This window comes from Pteropus alecto, unplaced genomic scaffold (genome assembly GCF_000325575.1).
Source record: "Pteropus alecto unplaced genomic scaffold, ASM32557v1 scaffold12, whole genome shotgun sequence".
Taxonomy (NCBI): Eukaryota; Metazoa; Chordata; class Mammalia; order Chiroptera; family Pteropodidae; genus Pteropus; species Pteropus alecto.
This window is the reverse complement of record NW_006432669.1, coordinates 5,959,695-5,966,730: the sequence shown is the minus strand read 5'-3', so window position 1 is coordinate 5,966,730 and position 7,036 is coordinate 5,959,695. Positions and strand designations below refer to the sequence as shown.

Genomic DNA, 7,036 nt, shown 5'->3' with positions numbered 1-7,036 from the left:
AATGTTATAAAAAACTCCAGTAGAAGAAAAGATCTAACGTAATTTCTTTAGAATTTCCAGCTATGCGTTTTAGTTGGCTCCTACACTTTCCTTATTATATTTAAACCTAGTAATCTCCAGAAGTGGAATATATTGTGGGAGATGGAGGGAGTGTGCCATATACTGTTACTAGGATTGGAATATGTGCCTAACACATTAGCAGATGCTCAGCACATATTTAATGATTTTAAGTAATAATTTCACTCTCATAGGAAAATTCATGTTAAAAATACTTTCTAAAGGTACTCAAAAGTAAATCAAACTGACAGTAATACTTGATTAACCTTATAAACATAACTCTGAAAAATATATATTTGTACAATTGATTTTTAAAATGCTCTTTCTCAGTAGGTATAGTTTTCAAATTAATTTTAATATACAGTTTATGTTTTAGCTTATCTATAACTTTTTAAATTGTATAATTATGCTTTGCTTAAGTAAACCCAGTATATGAAACTTTGGATTGAGGTAAAAAATAGTCCATAATCCATAATGCTATTTAATAGAAATGTTTTCAGTGACAATTTCCCAAGTATATTTTGAATGTATATTTATTTCAAAATTATTCACAGTAGACTTTTATAATATACTTATGATTTAAGGTGAGCTATACCTACATAGAGATTACTTATTAGAAACATTCTTGTTTCTTTTCTACCTATTTTTTTATAACATTCCTACCACTAAGATCTATCAATTGAAAAACTATCTTATTGAATCTAGTTTAGTACTACATGGCTGGAAAAATGTGCTTTGGGAATTTTTACTTTGCCTGAAATATGAAGAAATGGTCACTGCTGGAGGCAGCAAAGCAGACTAAGTGGACCGAAAATCTTCCCAAGGAAAAAAATAATGTATTTTAAACTCACTACAGAAAATTTTGTGTTCAGAGTTACTAAAGTGTGGTAAAAAATAATCTTATTTACAGTTCAAATGAAATATAGTTTATTGAGTTAGGTATAAATAAAATATTTAATAATAAATGACCAACTATTCAAGTAAAATAATTCTTAAGGGAAGTAGAATATGCAGTGCAAAAATCAATGCATTTGTTAAAAGCTATAGAATTTTATAACACAAAGACTGAACCATAACATATGCAAAGTAAAAAAAAAAAATAGCTCAAAGGATCTTAGGATGGGTTGTAGAATGTGAAAAAACAATCTAACTGTAATATGAATGCATGAAATAGCCTCACTGATAGGGATGGAAAGAAATGGTGCTGCCCTAAATAATTTTGGAAATGAGTGGAGTCTGTGAGACTAAAAGCAAAAGCAACTGCACACACACTGTATACTACTTGATAATGTTCTTTCCTAAGGAATTATATGTTAATGATTCTGGCATCATCATTCGATCATAATGGAATTGAACAATTAAGTAAATGGCTGGTGGGAACTGGATTTCTCACTGTTGGAGAAGTTTATAGGTAAGCAAGAGGAAAAAACTGGAATTATCCATATTGGTAATGAATTACAGCTAAGCGTATCAGTATGTACTCATGTTCAGCTTAATATAAATACATGTGATTACATATGAAATACTTATGGATATATACATGTATACATGTTACTATATACCCATACATTTCCTTGCTCTGTCAGGTGAGAGGGCCTAGAAAAACTATTACCTAAGGGGTAGCATATAATAATTTTATTCCAAAGAATACTCTATCAGAAAGAGAAACAGAATAACTACAGTGGAGAAATCTGAAAAACACTACCTCAGCCAAATTATCAGGTTTCACATCAACAGTGATAAATCATGTTAAGAGTATATATACCCTGATATGATGTGAGGAAATGGCATTTTATCTCTACCATCCTCCTCCTCAAAATACATAACCTCAGTCTAAACATGAGAAAAACATCAGACAAACCTTAACTGTGGCACATTTTACAAAATACCTGACCAGTACTCCTCAAAACTCTCAAGATCATCTTCACCTAATAGTCTAAGAAAACCATTTGGCTCAAGTCTTTACATCCAAATGTAAAGAATAAAAATTGGGGACAAGAATAAAATAAAAATTGAGGACAAGAATAGAAAAGCAATATGTCTTTATTTAAATGTCTTCATCTCATACATGCTGAGTTTCAGATGATTATGGTGCTTTTATGTGGGAGTAGTCAATGGATAGGGTAACTCGGGAAAGGGATTAGGACTGGAAACAGATTCACCATTGAGGCTAAGTCTCAGACATAGGCAAAAAGCCTGTTTAACAGACTTGAGTATAAACTAAGCTTAGATAAACAAAAATGAATAGAGTCAATTCAATATGTGGTAGGGTCAGACTTTCTTAAATATGGTATAATATTTGGAACTTGGAGCTTAATGTGAGCTGTGATTTCAATGGAACCTCTAGGTTTCTGTTAAGAATAATGGGACAATGCTTAATGAATCTGATATAACCAGCAGCCTCTGAGATTTTGTTAACTCGTTCCAGCCATTTTTATTGCTCATTTATCCAACAAAAATTATTATTTTTTGCCTACTATATGCAAAGCATTATTCAAGGTACTAGAGATATAAAAATGAGTAATATAGAAATAACCCCTATTTTTTAAGGTTCATATTATTTAGGGTGCATAAAATAAATACTTGAACAAATAAAATGTGATTTTTGATATTTATAAATTCAAGGTAGAACATAAAACAGAGGAATAAGATAGAAAGTAACTAAAAGATAGTGATATTAATTCAGATAGATGCATATCAGTAAGAGTGCATTGAACTGTAAAAAACAAACAAAAATGTAAGCAAAAATAATGACAGCAATTTGGAAGGCTGGGTAGACTTCAGGGTTTTTAGAATTAGTATCTTAATGATAGCTGCAAGGCCCCAGATTTAGTATCAACTTTATCTTAAAGTAGACTTTCTATTGTTGTCAGTGTGTCAGACACTTTCCAGGCTACGCAGTTTCTTGACCTTGTCTAAATTGAGAGAGAGAGAGGAAGAACAGTAAAATTAAAGTCTTTTGTAAATATTAAGAATGTTAATCTTATGCAAACTATGGTGTTAGTTTTTCTGTATCACATGGGTTCTGACTAGGTCATTGTCCTCTCTTTAAAATAATGACCATAGTGAGAGTTGGTATAATTATGAGCTTAGAAAAAAATCATCATTTAGCTTAGAGTGTAGTCAAATTCCCATAAAATGCAGGTGAGCCATTGGAAATTATATTTAAGTTACCAGAGAAAAGGGAATTGCTATTGTTACAGCAACCTGCTCATTGTTATAGCAACAATACTCACTGTCAATGGTGGATGAAGGTTCTCTGAAGAGGTGACATATAAGTTGGGATTTGAATTACAAGTAGGAAATAGGTAAAGATCAGTTGGAATAAGCAAAAAAAGTTATTTCTTACCAATGAGATAGGAAAAAGCTGAGTGTTTTGAGTAACCCAGTATAGAGCAGCACAGTGAATGAATGGAACAAAGTGAGAGATGTGAAATGAGGTTGGAAATGTAGGAAAAATGTCAAGTAAGCAATAGCAAGAAGTTGGGATTTTTTCTCTCACTGTAACAAGCTAGTGAAGAATTTTAAGTAGAGCAATGATGAAATCAAGAGATCACATTGGCTACTCAATAGAAATCATGACAAGTTCCAAATGGCAAAGATTGCTTGAGAGTTGAAACAATTATCTGAGGAGTGATAGTATTCAGAAAGCAGAATTTTAAACCAAAAAAGAAATGGCTTTTCCAAAAATGTACTTTTCTTCTTTTGGTTTCTTTGTAGTTTTTCTTGTATTGATTATTTTTAAGTTGTCAACAGCCTGTTTCACTTTATATAAAATTATTGTAAACAAATAAGTAAATATTAGAGGAAACAATGTTAAAACTTAATCATATGAATCCCTTAATTTCAGCATGAGCTTAGCTTTTCTATAGATACTTCTAAAATCTACCTTTTCTGTTTCAGAATAAGTGATTGTATATAGTTCACACAATATAATATAATGAAAATGCAAGCAACTGCCTCTCACATAATGTATTAGAATTTATTTTAGTTTTTAGTTTTGCCTAAGTATCTTATAAGAAGAATAAAATTGGGAATTAAAATCAACAGAGACTGTTTTAAAGTTATCCTGTTATAACAAGAAGAAATATAAACAGCCTACCAATTAGAAATTTACCATACACTTGCCAGTTATATTAAAATAATTAGTTCAATGTAATTTGATTTTTCTCTAGGCTCTCGACCAGATATCCGCTTTAGATAAACCATCAAAGAGAAGCGAGCTTCCTCCTAAAAAATGCTCAGTGATCTGGTGATTGGAAATAAGTAAAATAAAAATTAAGGGCTTTTGTTTGTCATTTAAAAAACAGATTTAAGACTCAGACAAGACAGCATTTTGTTGTATAAATTTAGTGTTTCAAGAGTATGTTTAGTAAAGTTCACTTGAAGGAAACAGATTCACATAAAATTTTTTTGGCCAATACAAAACATGTAATTCATATTATACACCCACATATATCTCAAAACTTGTTATAACTGGTTATGAATGAGGTTCCTTTCTTAATTGAAGATAAAAATAATTTATAATTTTAAATTATGTCATTGTTATTACAAAAACAATAAATATACATACATAATCATAATTTTTAGATTATCAAAATAAAATGTTTCAGAAATCAAACTAGAAATAACTATAAATAAATAAGACAGTAACATTTTAATTTCTATTAATTGAATATAAAATAGTTTAAACATAGTTAAATATTAAACAGTTCTCAGATAATAATTATCAATATTTAGAAAATATTGAGCACAGATATTAGGGCAAATATAGTGTACATATCTGGTTTCTATGCTATTCATACAATGTAACTTTTTCTATTACTGAATTTGCCTTCAATTCAGAAATCTGCATTTTACCATGTATGACCAAATAATTTTCCTTTACTTCCACATACATTTAAACATGTGGTAATAATAAAATTTAATGAAGGAAGAGCATGAGGATTATGAGTAGATGTAGTAGATAATCCAACTAATTGCATGTGTATAACATGCAACTAATTGCATGTTAGAATTGCATGAATTCTAACCAGACATGCTGTAATAGAAAGAATTAGAAAACATGTCTAAACAACTCTCCATAGATATTTTTATATTTTTGCTACATAGAACTACTCATTTTTTCACATTTATCATTAATTATGGAAGTAATTATATGCCTTTATTTTTCTTTATTGTGCAGCATTGATGAAAGTCATTTTCACTTATAGTCATGCTAAGCTGGTCAAAAGTGGTGAAATTTGAAGGATTTATTTTAATTTTTTAAGCCAAATCACTGAAAGTTTTGTGTAAATTTTTACAAAGTATGCAAGAGCAGTGTTTCATTAATAAATAATTTTTCCAACAATTTATTTATTTGTTTGTTTGTTTGTTTGTTTATTTATTTGCCCAGAGCACCTTGTCTTCCTAGATGGTCTCTCATCCAAGTACTAACCAGGCCCGACCCTGCTTAGCTTCTGAGATTAGAAGAGATCGGGAGTGTTCAGAGTGGCATGGCCATAGACTCCAATGATATCTTTATAGAGTTATAACTTGGGAATGTTGTAGAAAAAGTAATCATTTCTATGTTGGTTGCTAGCACTCAAATGTCAAGATTTTGGTGTTAAATAGACCCCAATTCAAATTCCTAGTGCTTCACTTTCTATCATGTATTTTTTGATAGTTATCCAACTCTATTTTTTTAGAGTTCATGATTTTATTAGTAACCCTTTGGCCAAAGAGTGAAAATACAGATGGAAGGAGTCTTAATATCCTCTAGCAAACAATTTATAAATTTGAAAGTGGGTCATGAATACAGCTGGGAATACAATTTACATGGCAATTAAGTAGCACCCTTTGGAAAAAGATGGTCACTTTCCATAAGAGATAACATTACCTAACTTCTTTTGCCTAAGTCTTTTTTTTTTTTTTTTTTAAATCTGTGTGACTGGGGTATGTCCTAGACACAGAAATTAAATGGAAAAAATACATTAGGTATTCATATTGGAATGGAAGAAATGAAATTACCTCTATTTGTAGATATGATTTTCCAAATAGAAAATCCCAAGGAATCTACAAAATATTTACTATGCTTAGCACTAATAGTTAAGTTTAGTAAGATCACAAGATTCCAAGTCAATATACTAAGCACAAATTTATTTTTCTACACTAACAATGAGAAATTGAAAAATATTTTAAGTGAAATTTAAAATAGTACCCAAAACATAAAATGTTTGCTTATAAATACAACTCGATTTTTCTCTATTGAGACATCAACTGGAAGTAAAAAATATATCCCTATTTGTGTGTATGTTCATTATGTGATACATACACACACACACACACACACACACAAGCACACAATTGTCAGTACCCCTTTACTTTTAAAAATTTGTTGCTTTCACTTTTTGACGTTTTCTTACCCACCAAGTGAAGTACACGCAAGTTACTAGGAAAGATAAACAAGTTATTTTAATTTCCCTAAAAGGGATCATAATTTATTCAGCTAGGGAATTAAGATGTGAAGTCATTAATATATGGCATCTGTATATCATAATGAGAGCCATTTGGAATCTAGACTCAAAACAGCTGATATTCTTAGTATTCACTTGCTATGTCACTTTGTAAAAGTGATAATATCTGTGGTGGAATAGTGTTCAATATTTACAGATCAAGGAATCTCTCAAAAAGTTGTTACAGAAAGGTTCTCACCCCTCCTGTCTCAAATTCTGATCTGAGAGGTATGGGATTGAGACTCAGAATCTGGATTTCATCAAATGCTACTTGTGATTCTGATGAGGTATTCCTAAGGCCACACCTTGGGAAACATTGAGCTATTCTAAAAATAGATTTTGAATCTGCATCTCTATATAGATATGAACTATGTAATAATCTATGAACCATAATATTTTACTTAACCATTTAAATATCTGACTTTCTAAACAACATTCACCCATTTTTTTACAAGTACTTAGGCATGTACCTTGCATATTATAGA

The 7,036-nt window shown here is 30.4% G+C and overlaps 1 pseudogene; it reads right to left on the bottom strand.

Annotated features, from left to right (window-relative positions):
* Positions 1 to 5,445: 5,445 nt before the first annotated feature.
* Positions 5,446 to 5,564, bottom strand: LOC112476239 (annotated as a pseudogene).
* Between the last annotated feature and the right edge of the window lie 1,472 nt (positions 5,565 to 7,036).